Source organism: Pipistrellus hanaki (assembly GCF_964339955.1).
Source record: "Pipistrellus hanaki genome assembly, chromosome: 16".
Lineage (NCBI taxonomy): Eukaryota > Metazoa > Chordata > Mammalia > Chiroptera > Vespertilionidae > Pipistrellus > Pipistrellus hanaki.
This window is the reverse complement of record NC_140518.1, coordinates 47,000,033-47,016,927: the sequence shown is the minus strand read 5'-3', so window position 1 is coordinate 47,016,927 and position 16,895 is coordinate 47,000,033. Positions and strand designations below refer to the sequence as shown.

Here is a 16,895-nt window from a genome sequence, read left to right as displayed (position 1 = left end):
GCGGGAGGCGGTGCTTCCCACGATTCTGGCTTGGGCGGCGGGGCTGGCACCCCGAGTCCCTGCCTAGTTCTTGGCACACAGCAGATGCTTACGCGCCGCTGCTTACAGACACGGTTGCGTGTGATGGTGGCGGGGGGTGTGTGCTGACTGCGGCCACCTGAGGGAGGGCCGGCCAGCCCACGGAGCGTGCGGCAGCTTGGAGCTCAGGCTCCAGTGCCCCCTCTGCCTGCGTGTGGCTGCTCGGTCAGGTGCCCCCCCAGCCCAGCGCATAGCGGGCTGTGCGGGCTTGTGGCCAGGAGGCCAGGGCTTTGCTCCCAGCGGGTCCATGTCTCTGGGTCTGTATTGGGGGCCCCCCACTCCCATCACCCCCACCTCCCATCAGACCCCAGCCCATCAGGCCCCCACTCCCCACTCTACTCCCTGAACAGGCGGGGGTAGTTTTTATTCAAAATCATTTTTTAATTGCAAAAGAAGAAAGATGATGGTTATGAAAAGAAAAGGGAGAAATGATGGAGGGACATAAAATGATAGGACAGCCAGGTGGTGTGGCTCAGGGGTGAGCACTGGCCAGGAGCCTGCAGGTGCAATTCCCGCTCAGGGCACACGCCGGGCTTCAGTCTCCATCCCAGCAGGGGGCGTGCAGGAGGCAGCCCATTGGTGCTGATGTTTCTTTCTTTCTTTCTTTTTTTTTTTTTTAGATATATTTTTATTGATTTTGTACAGAGAGGAAGGGAGAGAGATAGAGAGCTAGAAACATCGATGAGAAAGAGTCATCGATCAGCTGCCTCTTGCACACCCCCTCCCGGGAATATGCCCGCAACCAAGGCACATGCCCTTAACCGGAATCGAACCCGGGACCTCTCAGTCCCCAAGCCAACGCTCTATCCATTGAGCCAAACCGGTTTCGGCTAGATGTTTCTCTCATTGATGTTTCTGTCTCTTTCTCCCTCTCCTGTCCTCTCTGAAATCAATAAAAAAAAATAAAAAAAAATAAAAAAAAATAGGTCACAGTGCTTCCCTGGCTCCCTGCCTTTCCCGGCCCTTTCTGGCTGTTTGGCTGGTGCTTCTGGGCCCTGCCTGTAGGGGGTGCCCTGTGACCTGCTGGGAGACTGAGAGCTGGGAGCTGGCTGCCAGGTGCGAGGCGCGGCGGGCGCTGAGGAGGGTGCCGGGCGGGTGGTGGCCAGTGAGGAGGCCGGCCGGGCTGTGCTCTGAGTGGGCCTGCCCGGCCCTGGAGCGCTCCGTGGAGAAGGGGGGGGGGCATTCAGGGAAGGGGTCTTGGGTCATGAGGACTTGGAGCTCCAGGTCAGCCCCTGGCAAGGCTGCTGGCGGGTATGTGTCTGTCTGTGTGTCTGTGTCAGGGGCAGGCTGGAGGCCTGGCCCCGGACCCGCTCCCTTCCTAAGAGATTGAGCCAGTGGCCTGTAGGTGTGTTTGGAACTGTCTCTCAGCGGAGCTTGCGAGGGGGTCAGGGAGGCGCCCCCACAGGCTAGGGAGGTGGATGAGTGGTGCTGGTGGCCACACAAGGGGGGCGGGGAGTGGAGGAGAGCGCTTGGGGGGGTCTGTGCTTGGGCACGGACACAGGTGGGAGAGGCAGGGGGGACCACAAAGGGACCACCCCCATCAGGCCCTCACCCCACATCTCCCCCACCCCCCATCACCCCCACCTCCCATCTCCCCCCACCCCCCATCTCCCCCACCCCCCATCTCCCCACCTCCCATCTCCCCCACCCCCCATCACCCCCACCCCCCATCTCCCCCACCCCCATCACCCCCCACCTCCCATCTTTTCCACCCCCCATCACCCCCCACCCCCCATCTCCCCCACCCCCCATCTCCCCACCTCCCATCACCCCCCACCCCGATCACCCCCCACCTCCCATCACCCCCCATCCCCCCACCCCCCATACCCCTCACCCTCCATCTCCCCCACCCCCATCACCCCCACCCCCCATTCCCCTCATCCCCCATCTCCCCCACCTCCCATCTCCCCCACCTCCCATCACCCCCCACCCCCCATCCCCCTCACCCCCCATCCCCTCACCCCCCATCTCCCCACCTCCCATCTCCCCCACCCCCCATCTCCCCCCACCCCCCATCACCCCCCACCCCCCATCTCCCCCACCTCCCATCTCCCCTCACCCCCACCCTCCCCCCTCCCCCTCCAGGACAGAACCCCCTCCACCCAGAAGGGCAGCACAGGAGGCTTCATGCTTCCCAAGTCCTCCGGAGAGGCCCTGCTGGTGCCGCTGCCACCGCTGCCTCTGACACAGCTGCTCCCCAAACACAGACCTTGTCACCCAGGGAGGGAGGGAGGGGACACACTTCCGGACTCGGCAGCCCCACCGGGAGCCAGCGTTCTCTTCCTGATCCAAGGAAACATCTGTTCACGCTTCTGCTGGAGGCAGGCCAGGCCCAGGCAGGACTGCGGGCGGGGCACCAGCCTGCCTCCTGGCCGCCTCTGCTCCTCCGGCCTCGGTCAGTGCTCCTGCTTCCTGCCACCTCCTCAAGCTCCTGTGACGTCACTGCCTGCCCCCAAGTCCGGGCCCAGGGCAGAGACTGCAGCCGCCAGTGTCCTAGAGGGGACCTCCCTTCATTGTGCCAGCACACACACACACACACACAGGCCATGTGGTTGGGAGATAGGGCTGCCCAACGAGCTGCATTTATTATAAAATGATTAATTCATTACCCATTTCTTATTAATCAGGGACATCCCTAACTGCCTCTCTGAGATTGGGGAGAGGTGCACCAGCCATGGCCCAGCCGGCCGCCTGCAGCCAGAGCAGGACACGGCTGTGTGCGTGTCGGCCTGGCTCACGCGGTAAGTGCATGGCACCCTGAGGTTTCTAGAAGAAACAGACAGCTCATGAGCCTCACACACCACCTCCCACATCCCCGGGCCCCGTGCGTATCACCCCTCGCGCCGGCCTGAGCCGGGCTGAGCGGAGCGTGGCGGAGGGCGAAGAGACGGCGTGGGCGTGCTCCCGTCCTGAGCTGCCCTCGGCGCAGCCCGGGAGCCTGGCAGAGTCAGGGCTGGAGGGCAGCTGACAGGACGCCCCTGGCAAGCTGGTCCTGAGTCAGAGGCTGAGCATCGGGGTGCTGGGATTTAGAGGCTCATCCTCCTGCTCCCGCAGGCTGTGGCTGAGCCCTGGGCAGTGAGGAGCTGAGGTTGGGCCCTGCGTGCTCGCCGGCACCGACGGTGCGGCCGGCCCACCGGGAACGCCTGCCCTCCGGGTGCTGCGAGCCAGTGGGGCAGGGCAGATGCCCCAGTAAGTCACTCCCGTGCGCCACGCAGGGCTCGCCCAGAGAACTGGGGACCCTCAAGAAGGCGCCTCCCGAACCGGGTGCGTGCAGGGAAGGCTGCCTGGAGGAGGCGCTGTTCCAGGAAGATTGGTTGATGGGGGGGGGTTACTTTTTAAGTAAGTGCTTCATGCCGCGTGCCATCAGGGCTGTTCACGTAAGTCGTCGTGTTTCATCTGCACCAACCGCCTGTGAGGGAGGACACAGCCTCCACGTGTTCTCAGTGAGGGCGCTGGGGTCAGGAGGTGGCCGCCCTGCTCAGCCGGAATGGGAACTCCGGTGATTCCCCAGACGCGGAGAGGACATGGGGCGTACGGGGTAAACAGTGGGTGCAGAAGCCGGCGGGCTGGGCCGGAGCCTCGGTGCTGGCGGGCACAGAAGGTGAGGGAGCGACGCTGCCCCTCCACTCTCCGGGCAGACCCCTGCCCAGCACCCTCCTGCCCGCGCTCCCAGGCCCCTGGGGCAGCACCCCTCCCAGACCCGGTGCGTGTTTTCCCGTCTGACTTCGGGAGACGGCATTCAGGCTGGCACCGAGCGTCAGGAACTGCCCACAGGTCAGCCCTCCGACCTGCCCCCAGTCCTGCATGCCCGGGCCCACCTCACTGTGCTGTCAGAGAGGAGATGGCAGCCAGCATCTGCCCCGCAGCAGTCCCAGCTCTTAGCACCAGCTCGCCCGCCAGCTGCCTCCCGCGGCGTCCTGCCCGCCTCCCCCGGAGCCAGCACCGCGGCTGCCAGTAGCTGGCGGCGGCGTTTAGCCTGTGTGGCCGGCCGGGGCCCGAACTCAGGAGCTTTCTCTCCTGCTCCTGCCTCCCCTCCTGAGCGGTTCCCCCTGAGCGGCTCCCCCCCGGGCAGACATTACCACCGCCGGCCGCCCAGGCCCTCACAGACGGGGGCCTCCTGCCCCCTGGCAGGGGGGCGGGGAGATCAGCACCGGAGCTCCTGAGATGCTGAGTGTTGTTAGCTTCGCCTCCGATTTAAGGAGGAGAAGACGGAGGCTTAGAAAGGGGACCTGAGGAGGACAGACCACACGGCCGGGAAGTGGGGCCGTGGCCCGCCCCCCACAGACCTCCCCGCTCCGGCCCTCTGACAGGGCTCCCCTTCTCCCTTCGTTCTCTTAGGTCCCATCGCAGAGGGCACTCCTTGCTGCCCGGCACCCGCCCTCACGGGTACTAAGGATGGCCTTTCTCCCACCCGGAACCCCGGAGGCAGAGCGCACCCCGCTGTGCTCCTCGCACAGGCAGACAGTGAGGGCATGGCTCAGTGAGTGCCTGAGCTGTGAGAGCCAGGCTGGTAACGCCTTTAGTTCACGCCTCACGTGGGACAGGAGGGAGCGTTCTGGTTGGTAGGCAGTTTCGTCCAGTGCTGTGGCTCTGCTCTGCCTGCCCCTGCGGCCTCAGCCTGAGGGGTGCATCACATCCACTCCTCAAATGACCAGCCTCAGTTGCGAGGGAGGCTGGGAAACGTAGTCCAGCTGTGGCTCCAAGGAGAAGTCACTGGTTTTGTTGACTCCAAAGGCTCCATGTTGATCTCTGTCCACCAGAGCCAACGTTGACCGAGTCCTTGACACAGTTCTGAACCCTGTTCCCATCGGCCCATTTAGTTGTCACAACAGTTTCACAAGGTGGGTGCTGTTATATTAACGGTTCACAAAGGAGCCTGAGCTCAGGACTGGACAGATCGACGGTGCTGCTGAGTACCGGCCTGCCCTCCTTCCACGGAGCCCCCAGGACACCGCCTGGTCCCGGAGTTCCTCCCCGGCCTGCGCTGCGGGGCCTGTGCCAGGCAGGCCCACACTCGAGCAGAGGCCGCGCCGCTGAGCTGAGGCTCTGCGTGTCTTTCCTGTTGGCCGGACGGCTTTGTCTTTGCCGGGGACGGGGGTGCATCTCTCTGGGGGCTCGGCACCCCATCGTTTCAGCCGTCGTGTGGGAGGGCTCTGCTTTCCTGCCTCCTGAGCTCTGGGCCTGTGCGGGCACCTGGAGGTGATGGGAATGCAGGACTCACCCTCCCACCAGGAGTGAAGGCACCTGGGCCACTGACCGTGGCCATTTGCTCCACGTTCTGTCTTCCTGGCCCCTTATGATTGACAGTGTTCTCCTTCCGGCTGTCCCGCCCTGCAGCAGCATTCCCGTCCTTGTCCTCGGTCCCTGACTCCGGCCCAGAGAGGAGTTACTCCCTGGGAAAGCTGCTGGGCCGGGCAGGGGAGTGGCAGGGTCCGTATGGAGCCAGGTAGCCCAGACTTCTTGGAAAGGCGGCATTTGATTGGCCCTTCAAGGCGAAGGCGGGAGTGTCAGATTAAGAGCTGGGAAGGGCGCTCCAGGCAGGGGAACAGCTTGTGCGAAGGCTGAGAGAGCCTTGGTCTCGGCTCCGCCTCTCTGCAGCCCCTAGAGCCGACCCGGGGCCTTCTGACCGACGCTGAAGACAATGTCTCCTAGTCTGCGGGAGGAGGGGAGGCATGGGAAGAGGAGGGGAAGGAGGAGAAGAGCAGAAAGGAGGAAGGTGAGGCGGGAAAGGAGCAGATAGAGTGGGCCAAGTACCTGCTGGGGCCTCAGAGGGGCTGGATGTTTTTGCCCTCACCTCTCAGGCCTGTCTCCCTGCTCCCTGTATCTCAGCCGTGCACAGCGCTCCCTCCGTTACCCCCGGGCACCCTGACGCCAGGGCCTTTGCATGGCCTTTCCTGGTGCCAGTGCTCTCCCCTCTCCCCATAGTCTCCCTCAGACAGCACGTCCTTTTTAAAAAGATTTTAAATACATTTTTATTGATTTCAGAGAGGAAGGGAGAGGGAGAGAGCGATGGAACATCAATGATAACAGAATCATCAGTCTCCTGCCTCCTGCATGCCCCACACTGGGATCCACTGGCAACCCAGGCCTGTGCTCTGACTGGGAATCAAACCGTGCCCTCCCGGTTCGCAGGTAAACTCCAACCACTGAGCCACACCAGCAGGTTCTTGGTCTGCTTTGTTCAGTGGTGGGTCTCCAGCCCCTGCACATAGAAGCCACTCGGTAAAATTTAAAGTTAATGAGTGAATTCAGCCCCAGGCGAAATGTGAACCCACTTCCTAGAAGGACTCGGCCTAGGTCTCAGCCCTGCGGCCGGGACCGCGTATGCGCCACCAGAGGGTTACCCTGGTCTCCAGCCTCGAGCCCCTGAGCATCCGACTGGGCACCCTGCCCGTCACATCCTGGGACTCCGTGTCCTCCGCACCGGCCAGAACTGGGCCGCGGCTCCTGATGGCCATCGTGCTGTGCAGGGGGCCCCAGGAGCCCTCTGGCACAGGAAGTGGCGGTGCCGAAGTGCGTGGGGGGCGTCCAGAGCGTGTGCCTGCCCGAGGGTGGGCGGGTGGTGAGTTCCGCTCGGGCGTGCAGGCCTGGACGCCGTGGGTCAGACAGCCGCCGCCTGAGCGTGTTGGGGTGAGTGCGCACTGACTGTTGGGAGGACACCTGTGCCCGGCTCGGCTCTGGCAGTGTTTTCTGGTCCCGGGGTCGTCCCCCTAACCCTAATGTGGGCTCCTGTGGCTGCCAGTTCCCGCTCCCACCACAGGAGGCCCCTCCAGCTCTGCCACCCCCCTCCCTGTCATTGCACCTTTTCCTGTGCACCCTCTTTCCACAGAGACGGTGTCGTCGGGCGGGCCTGCCTGCGGCCTGGCACACAGTAGGTGCTCAGTTTACATTGTTGAATGGGCCCATTCATCCATCTGCCCTGCAGGCCTCCTTGGCAGGCCCAGTGCGGGACCCGGGACTGGGAGACAGGGAGACAGATGCCCCTTCTCTCCCAGACACAGAAGTGCTTGTGTCCCAGGCCAGGCCACGGGGTGAGTGTCTGGCCCGGACCCCAGGCCAGAGGAGCCTCGTGTGGTGTGCCCCCTCGGTGAATGGTCCACTGTGCTGTCCAGAGGGCACCGGGCTGGCCCTGCCTCCAGAGGGAGGCCCGGCCCTCTGATCCCTGCTGTGCCTCTCCCTGGCTTGGGGGGCGGGGGGGGGGGCCTTCACAGTGCCGATCCCTGTGGCACTTCTGCACAAACAGGGCATCAGCACACAGTCCTACTTGGATCCCTTTTAGGGTTTCGATGGGCTTTGGAGCATATATTGTTCCCCACCAAGACCAAAAACTACAGAGAGCCAGTGACAGTACTGATTCATGGCGGGGAGCTTTGGCACAGTCACAGATGCCCCGCGTTTGTACAGGGGAAGTGCTTGGACGCGGGCCACCCCCAAATCACAGACTCTAAGGGGTGTGGCCCGGAAATCCGCCCTTTCCAAGCTTCTGTGGTTTCAATCTTCAGTCCAGCTTTTGAGGAACGGAATGACGGTGACTGTGTCCCCAGACACGTCTGACCCCCTCCCCGGCCTGGCCGGGCCTCTCCCCTCCCCGGGCCCGGGCTCAGGGTCAGCCAGGGTGCTGGGACACGGACCCTTTGGGAGCTGGAACAGAGACCTGCCCCTCTTTAGAAAAGGCGCCTTTGCATCTGATTTCGGGACGGTCTCCCGCCTGGGCTGAGTGACCTGAAAGTGAGGACCCCCGTCTGGGGAGAGGCCTAACCCAGGGCCAGAGCCTGCGGCCGGAGAGCTGTGCGCTGCACGGGGGCTCCTGGCGGGAACCCCGCCTGCCGAGGGCTGCCTGGCACCGGCACCTGTGCCTTCCGTGCCTGGCCAGCCCCGGCCCCTCGCCCTCCTGCCTCCGTGGCAGCTCAGGCCGGCAGGACTAGTGAGGTTACCGAAGTCCGCACGTTGTCACAGGCGAGCTGGCCCTGCACAGTGTGATCACAGCCACGGCTGCCCTGGCGGCCCCCGCGGCCGGCTCCTGGTGCTCCGGGGCAGGGCGGTGGCTGGGGGCTGCCCGCAGCCTCACTGGGAGAGGAGGTGGTCCAGGCAGCCCGGCCTGTCTCTCAGCAGAGAGGGGAACTCTGCATTTACTGTGTAACCGTTCATTGGGCCCATTCGGTAGGTCAGGAAACGGGCTGTGTCTGGAGTGGGTGGGTCTGTGTGTCCCGGCCCCCTCGGGCCCAGAGCTCCAGGGTCACCCTCTGAGCGTGCTCTGAGCCTGGCGTGCAGGGCCCTGGGGTGCCTGAGCACAGCGGGAGAGGCCGCGTGGGTGGATGAACGGGTTTGGCAGGAGGGGGGACCGGGAGACCCAGTGACGGTACGCAGACACCCCCCTAAGTGCTGGCCCCAGTCATGGGAGGCTGGATGCACAGCCACAGGCACAATTTACCCATTTTTAAAAACTTACCTAGCCTTTAACAAGCACCAAATGAGACCTACTATGTGCCAGGCTGTCCTAGGTGTTAGGGCACAGTGGTGACTAAAGACAGACAGAATCCGTTTGTGACGCTTGAGTTGGGGGCACTGAGCAGAGCAGGTCAGGTGTTGGCATGAAGGTGGGGTGGGGCAGAGCGGGGCTCAGAGGGGCAGGAAGAGTGCTCGGTCCTCCCGGGCTGTGGTTGGCACGCGCACAGCCCTCGGAGGGTGTTGGTGGGGCCGGTGGGTGCTTGGGGTGCACCAGCCCGTGCTCAGCGCTGCGGCGCTGTGAATGCCGCTCCTTACCCCGAGGCGCGAGCGGCCGCGAGGGGTGCGGGTCTCCCCCGCGGGAGCCGGGGCGCAGGGCTCCGGATGTCCAGAGCCTGAAGGGTGAGGCAGGGGGACCCTGGCCCGCCCCATTTGTAAATGGGCTTTGGGGACAGCGCTGAGGAGAAGGTGAAGATTGCTGTCTGGGCATTGGGATGCAGTGTCTCTTGCCCAAAGCCTGGGGTTTCGGGGATTCAGCACGGAGAGAGCCATCTGGCTGCAGGATCGGCTTTCCTGGCCGCGCGGGAGGCCGAGGGGCCGGGGGGGCAGAAGAGAACCGGTGGAGACCCCCGGGGCGCAGGCTCGGAGGGGCAGAGGGTGGGAGTCCAAGGGAAGGCCCCCTGCCCAGGACAGGTCAGCGCGGAGCCCCTCAGAGGGTGCGGTGCCCGCTCAGGGGCCCACGGGGTGGGTCAGTCATGTTGGTGGGTGTGTTGCTGTGGGGGGCCTGGCCCAGGCAGCCGCTGTCCCACCGGCCCCACACCTAGACGGCCCGGCCCCGCCCACAGCCCTGCTTCCTGCAGCCACTCCCCAAGGACCACGGCAGCCACCGCTGGTGGCTCAGCGCTGGGACCTGCATTTGCCTCTGCAGAGCCTGTGACCAGCCCCATAGAGCCCCCCCGCCCCCCCCCAGGACACCCTCAGGGCCACTTCCGGAAACCGCTTGAGCTGCACCTGCGTGGGCTGGAGGAGAGGCAGGAATCCATGCAGCAGCCTGGGCCTCTTCTCCTGGGGCCCCGGCAGGGCCGGGCAGCTGGAGCCCAAGGCCTGGCCTTCGGCCTCCGTCTCCCCTCCGTCCCCGGTGGCAGGTGTGGGGCTCCCAGCCAGGCCTCTGACTCTGAGCCGCCTCCCTCTCTCCACCTCATCCCTCCCTTTGCAGAGACATTATAAATCAAACAGCTCAGGACGCGAGGCATCAAAAATTCTGAAACCTTCATCTATTATTAACGCTGACAGTAACTCCCCCTCCGAGCGTTTTACATAGCAACTGTTACCAAGACTCGATGCGCTGCCACTCCAGCCTCCACGGCCCACGGCTCCGGGCGGAGGGCCTCACCGTCACCGTCGCCGTCGCCGAGCCGCACTGGCTGTGCCACCTGGGCGCCCCGGCCTCCCTGGGGTGGGAGAGCCCTTTGGGAACCGGTGGCTCCCTGCTGAGAGGGGGCCACCCGCTCTGGGAGAGCCCGCAGACCCCCACTCCCGCCCAGGAGAGGAGGGGGCTCCGTGGGCGGGATGGGTGCTGGGGCCCCTCCTCGCTGCCCCGTGAGGAGCGGGAGGGGCTGGAAGCCGGGAGGCTGTGCAGATGTTGTTTACTGACTCCCACCTGCTGGTGAGACCTTCCCGAGTGCTGCCTGTTCCCCGGCAGTGGGGCACGGGATTTAAACAAAGACAAAGCCCGTCCCCGAGGCGTCCGGCGTGGAGGAGGCGGACACGGCCGCTCCTAATTGCACTGAGTGCGAGGATCGGTGCGCCCAGGAGCCCGCGGGGAAGGGCGGCGATGAGGGGAGGGGGAGGGGGAGGGACGGGAAGGTTCTCACGGAGGCAGGCGCCCGGATGAGCGTGGCGGGCCCGCCTGCTGGGACCGAGGACAGGCGTGTGCAAAGGCCCCGGGGCCGGGGCAGGGGGGCTGGACTGGCCTGTCTCTTGGGGAAGGGCACTGGAAGAGGATCACATGTCAGAGGATGTAAGACTTTGGGACCTTGGGACATGGGAGGGTTTACACTGGAGAGAAATAAGGTCAGGCCTGGGTCGGTAGGAGAGCCACACCCGTTCCCTCTTTTCCGGTGTTCGGGGCCCTGGGTGGCGGGAGGGGTGACATCTGAGATGCTGTCAGTGCCCACTGGCCTGGAGCGGCCGGGCACTCCCGCTGTGTGCCCAGCCCCGGGCCCGGGGCCTGCCCTAGGGACGTGGCTCTTGCGGCCTGGGGCAGCCCGTACGGGCCCGTGAGGGCACAGCAGCAGGGGCAGGGGTCTGGCTGACGCCCTGGAGAAGCAGAGGGCGCTGTGAGGAGGAGTCTGGCTCTCCCTGCCCGCCAGGAAGGACACACCGGGCACAGCCGTGGGCCCGGCGCCATGCAACCCCCCCCGGCCCCCTGTGACCAGTAGCTGTTCACTGGGAAACTCAGCAAACAGACTCGAGTCCCAAGAAAGCGAGGCTCCTGTGGGCCTCGCCCTGCCAGTGGCCGGATCGCTTTTTTGGGCCCATGTGCTCTAGAACAGGCCTGGTTCCGGGTTTTTACAAGCAGAGGTAGCATCAGTCTTGCTGCCTCGTCGGGGACTTGCTTTCTCGGTGCATTGGGAACGGCTCCTGAGTCCTCACACGTCCCGGGAGGTTTGCCAAGAGCTGAGCTGCCGGAGGGGCGGCTCCTGCTGCTGAGGCCGCACCTCGGCGCACGTGGAGGCTGTGGGGGAGGCGGCGCTCGGTCCTGGGTGCGGCAGCGGCTGGCGGAGCCGTGGGAGCGCTGCAGTTCGGACCGAGGCTCAGTCTGGGTGACAGCGGTGTGTCCGGAGGGCTCTGGGTGACGGGGTGGAGAAGGGTGTCCGAGAGGACTTCCCGCAGGAGCAGGTCCCGGGACGTGATGGAGGGGAGTCCTGCATCGCGGTCCAGTCACACCTGACAGACGCCTGCGAGGGTCCCCTCCTGGCAGAGCCCTGTGTGGGCGGTGCTGCCGGCGTGGGAGAGACAGACAGTGCCCAAGACATGCAGGTGTGTGTGCAGCCCGTGATGGGGGAAGGCAGACAGAGACGGCTCGGTGGCCCTGAAGAAGCCTTAGAAGCCAGAGACCAGAGTGGACCGGGCAGCCGTCAGTCACTGCATCTGCCCAGAGGCTTGGCTCCGCTGCCCTGGCCCTCGGGGAGCTCCTGCTGCTGGGAGTGAGGGCATTCAGCTGGCCTGGCCCCTCTGCTGTGGGAGGGCCCGCGGAAGCCGGCACCTACTGCCCAAGTCCACGCCAGGCGGCCCCACCCTCCGCCTGGAAGCCGCCGGAGTGGGGCCCAGCTGTGTGGCTCAGCACCCCGAGCCGAGCCGGGCTGGGAGGCTCCAGGGAGAAGCCCCACCTCCGGCCAGAGACGGGCTTGCGGGCAGAGGAGCGGTCTGGAGCGGGTGAGGCGCAGAGGGCGGTGGGCGGCTTGGGAGCGGTGCCACCGGCCCCTCTGCTGAGCCCAGCCCCCTCCGCACACGCCCACCGGGCAGCGGCGGCCAGCGGACAGACGGGCAGGTGATTGACTCGCTGGCTGGGTGCTCGGGGGCTAGTTCCCGTCCTCTCTGAGCCCCGCCTCCCCCTGCGAGGTAACAGCGCCGTGTGGTCCTGGGGGGGCGGGTGTCGGCTCAGCACGGTGCCCGGCACCCGGGCCGTGAGCCGCGTCCGGTTCTCCGTGCCCTCCTCACCGCGTCCTCCGCTCGTGTCCAGTGCCAGCTTCGCCCCGGCGCCCGCTCCCTCTCCGCCACCTCCGGGGGCGCCCCGGGGGCCGGCACAGCGGCAGCTCCTGGCAGGCCGGTCCAGTGACGTGGGGGGGCACCTGACAGGGTCATGGCGAGTCGAGAGGCGGCCTGAGCTGAGGTGGGGCCGGTGAGCATTCGGCCAGGCGGGCCGGAGGGAGGGAGGGTGCCCCCAGGGTTGTGCCTGGTGTGTAAATTGGGGGCACCTAAGAGCAGGTGGCGGTGAGGGGGTTTCTCGGGGCTCCGTGTCGCTGTGGGGCTGGCAGCGGTCACGCCCACGTGTCATGCTGGGAGGCAGACAGCGTCTCCTGGTGAGGGGGCTGGGCCGGGCTCTGTCAGGGACAGGCTGGGTAAGAGAAATATGGGGCTCCAGCCGAGACCGGTTTGGCTCAATGAATAGAGCGTCGGCTTGGGGACTGAAGGGTCCCGGGTTCGATTCTGGTCAAGGGCATGTACCTTGGTTGTGGGCACATCCCCAGTAGGGGGTGTGCAAGAGGCAGCTGATCGATGACTCTGATCGATGTTTCTAACTCTCTATCTCTCTCCCTTCCTCTCTGTACAAAATCAATAAAATATAAAATAAAAAAGCCGAGACCGGTTTGGCTCAATGGAGAAATATGGGGCTCCAGAGGGCAGTGGGGGGTGGGGGTAGCAGTGAGAGGACGAGGAGGGCTTGGACCCGGTGCTTGAGCCTGCGTTGAGCTGCGCTCCTGGAGGGGAGGGGACGGGGCTCCTGGGGGGAGAGGACGGGGCTCCTGGAGGGGGGGAGGGGATGGGGTTCCGGGGGGGGAGGGGATGGGGCTCCCGGGGGAGGGGAGGACAGGGCTCCGGGGGGGGGGGGGGGGGGGGGGGGACGGGGCTCCTGGGGGGAGGGGATAGGGTTCCCGGGGGGGGGGGGGGCTCCTGGGGGTGGGGACGGGGCTCCCGGGCGGGGTGGGCAGGCCAGGGACAGCAGGCCACCCTCACCCGCCTGGCTCAGGACGGAGCCCAGCACCCAGAGACCATTCAGTGGCGTGGCCGGCCACGTTACTTTTTTTTTTTTTTTTTAATTTCTATTCTCATTTACTTGTTTCTGACTGGACTCAGGCCTATGAGAGGACAGCCCCGCCTCGGGCCGCTGTCCGGCCTGTTTCTCGGTCCCGCCATGCCCTCTGCAGCCTCTGCCTGGTGCTGCGTGCGGGGCGCATAGTAGGCCCAGGTTTCTTACCTTCTCCCTCGCCGCGTTAGCGTCCCTCCGCGGGGAGGCTGACCGGCTCGCGGCCTCCCTGCTCGCGGGCCCCGGGCGGGCGGGCCAGGGCACAAGTGTCAGTGAGACCAGGAGCACACGAGCTCCAGGTGGGAGCACTGAGGGCGGGCACAGTGCCCCCAGCAGGTGACAGGCGTGCGGGCATAGCGCCCTCTTCCTGGGGGCACCCTTGTCATCCCACCCCGACCGGAACCATGTCCGCCTTCCGTGCCTCCCCCGGAGGCCGTGGCAGCTCCTGTGCGCACGCTCCCATTGGGAGGTCCTGCAGCCTCAGGCGGGACAGACCCTCAGCTCACCCGGGCAGCGACCGTCTCTGAGGCCACGGAAAGGCGCCACGGAAAAGGCGCCAGGGGTCTTTTTTTTTTTAATACATATTTTATTGATTTCTTTACAGAGAGGAAGGGAGAGAGATAGGCGCCAGGGGTCTTGATAAGACAGGCAGGACCCTCCTTCCTGGAGTGACCGTCCATAGGTGGACAGACAAAGGCAGCCAGCAAACACGAGGGAGTGACTTCAGAGCGGCCAGAGCTGTGAGTTGGCTCCCCGAGGCGGGCAGGCAGGGAGGGCCTTGGGAGGAGACGGCTTTTGGGGGCAGTGAGAAGGGCCAGCAGGGAACGGCCTGAGCAAAGGCCTGGCCTGCAGGGGAGCCGTGGGAGCGGGGGCCGGGGAGCGGGGGCCGGGGAGCGGGGCGCGGAGGGAGCGGGGGGCCGGGGAGCGGGGGGCGGAGGGAGCGGGGGGCTGGGGAGCGGGGGGCCGGGGAGCGGGGGCCGGGGAGCGGGGGCCGGGGGAGCGGGGGGCGGAGGGAGCGTGGGGGCCGGGGAGCGGGGGGCGGAGGGAGCGGGGGGCCGGGGAGCGGGGGGCGGAGGGAGCGGGGGCCGGGGAGCGGGGGGCCGGGGAGCGGGGGCCGGGGAGCGGGGGGCGGAGGGAGCGGGGGGCTGGGGAGCGGGGGGCCGGGGAGCGGGGGGCCGGGGAGCGGGGGCCGGGGAGCGGGGGGCCGGGGAGCGGGGGGCCGGGGAGCGGGGGGCGGAGGGAGCGGGGGGCGGAGGGAGCGGGGGGCCGGGGAGCGGGGGGCGGAGGGAGCGGGGGGCTGGGGAGCGGGGGGCCGGGGAGCGGGGGCCGGGGAGCGGGGGCCGGGGAGCGGGGGCGGAGGGAGCCCGCCGCGCGGCGGTGCCCCTCGCTTAGGGCAGGCGGGCAGCGCCGAGGGGAAGCTCTCCCTCGGGCGGCATGAGGGGCCTCTGAGGCAGGAGGCCCAGCCTCCATGCAGAGGAGGGGGACTTGTTCAGAAGGGGGGGCTGGTGGGGAGGAGCAGGGGGAGCTGACCCAAAGCCAAGAGCCCTCTGGACGCGGGGCCCATGCCTTCGTGGCCGACTCACTCCCTGATCACCCCCAGCCCTGCCCACACACCCCTCCTCGCCCCTGGCGGCCCGGGGACCGGCACTCGGAGCCCTGCTGCTCAGCAGGGTCGCTGCAGCGTTTGTAGCTGGGCGTCCACACCCAGCGCTGAGCTCAAACCGAAGCCTTTCCGGAAAAAGTGTTCTTTCCCTGGGGTTCCAGTCAGGATCGTTTAAAACAGGTTAATCAGGACACTCTTCCCCTTGAGTGCCCCGTCCTGCACCTCCCAACCTTTCCCAGCCAGCAGGAGACTCGGGGGGTGATGGCCCTCAGAAAGCGAGGAGGAAGGAAGATGTGAGCCAGGCGTGTTCTCTGGCCTGCAGAGCTGCGGGAGGCAGTGCGGGAGGCGGGGACATGCTGGAGGGCCCCGAGACCAGCCTGCTGCCCGCAGCCTGGGCCGCGCCTGGCTTTGTGGTCTGCGGAGGAGAAGCTGGAGGTCAGGCCCCTGTGCGGTTACCCCATCCTGACTGTGCCTGCCCTCCAGGGGCTGCTGGCAGGCTGGGGCTGGAGCACGAGCTCTGCCTGAGGCTCAGGGGCAAGTGGCAGCCTTCCCGGGAGGCAGGGCAGGGAGAGGCCCAGGACCTGGAAGAACAGGGTTCGCTGAAACAGCTGAGATCCCAGCAACCCTGCAGCATGGACTCCGTGGCTCATAGCCAGAGTGCCTGCTTCTATTTTGCACAGCCAGAGAGCTTGTCAGGAACCAGACCGCAAAGAACCTTGAATGCCTTGGTGCCCTAGTCAGGCTAGGCTAGTTGTGCTGCATAACATACACCCCCTAAAGATCAGCACCTTAAAATAGGGCCTCCCCCTCACTGGGTCTGAGACGGAGGCAGAGGGGCAGCTCACTGCTGTCACCCAGGGACCCAGGCGATGCACATCGGCTCTGGAAGACTCCATGGCACCGAGGGAGAGCAGGCACTGGGCTTGTGTGGCGCTTCCCCAGAGCAGCACTCGGCACTCACTCGGATTTCCCTGAGCAGCGGCCCTGCAGCCGCCTGACTGCGATTTGGGGCAGGTGTGCGTGCTGCCCGGGCAGCGGGGAGCGTGGTGCTTCGTGTGGTGCACGCGGGCGCACAGGCTGGGAGGGTTCTGTGCCTCACCGGGGGAGGGGGGAGCCTCAGGAGGCGCTGAGCAGGGGCGCTGAGATCCTTGTTTTACTTTTCATTGACTTACATACAGAGAGGGCCTGGGTCCTGAGTGAACAGCCACCAAATTGCTACAAACTGAACACGCTTGTGCACAACCAGCACTCAAATCAGAAGGAGCATCACAGCCCGAGGCACCATGTGCCCCACCAGGCACTGCCTGCCCGGGACCCGTTTGTCAGCTTTAAATACATACGTATGTATATAAATATGTATATAAATACACACACACACACGCAAATATATATTTCAGAGAGGAAGGGGGAGGGAGAGAGAGACAGAAACATCAATGATGAGAGAGAATCACTGATTGGCTGCCTCCTGCACTCCCCACCCTTGGGATCAAGCCCGTAACCCAAGCTTGTGCCCTGATCGGGAATCGAACTGTGACCTCATGGGTCCATGTTCAACCCCTGAGCCACGCCGCCCGTCAGCTTTGAGTTTACCCACGTGCACCTGTGCCGGCACGCTGTTTCTGGGCTCCCGGTGCTGTGTGGTGGGGGCCGGTTACCTTCCATCGCACAGACTGGTCTGTTTACTCCTCCTCTGATGATTGGCTAGGCAGTTCACAGTTTGAAGATCTTACCAATAAACCTGCCACAAACACCTGGAACACTGGGTTGGTGCTGGTGCGAGCATTCCCATTGGCTGCGTGCCCACAGCAGGATCGCCATGGTTACAGGATCACAGGCTCCCCTGGACAGTGACCCACGCCAGGGGGCCAGGCCCTCCGCCCTTCAGCCTCAGCCTCCAGAGACTTCCTTGGTGCAGTCTTGTCTTCCTTGGGATTTACAAGATGAAAATCACATGGAGTC

The 16,895-nt window shown here is 65.5% G+C and overlaps 2 protein-coding genes across 5 annotated transcripts in view; one reads left to right on the top strand and one right to left on the bottom strand.

Moving 5' to 3' along the window:
- Nucleotides 1-16,895, bottom strand: part of SHMT1 (serine hydroxymethyltransferase 1) — a 1,020,383-nt gene that overhangs the window by 460,667 nt on the left and 542,821 nt on the right. The window lies entirely within an intron of this gene.
- RAI1 (retinoic acid induced 1) overlaps nt 1-16,895 on the top strand; it is a 117,991-nt gene that overhangs the window by 66,377 nt on the left and 34,719 nt on the right. The gene's annotated exons all lie outside the window — the stretch shown is intronic.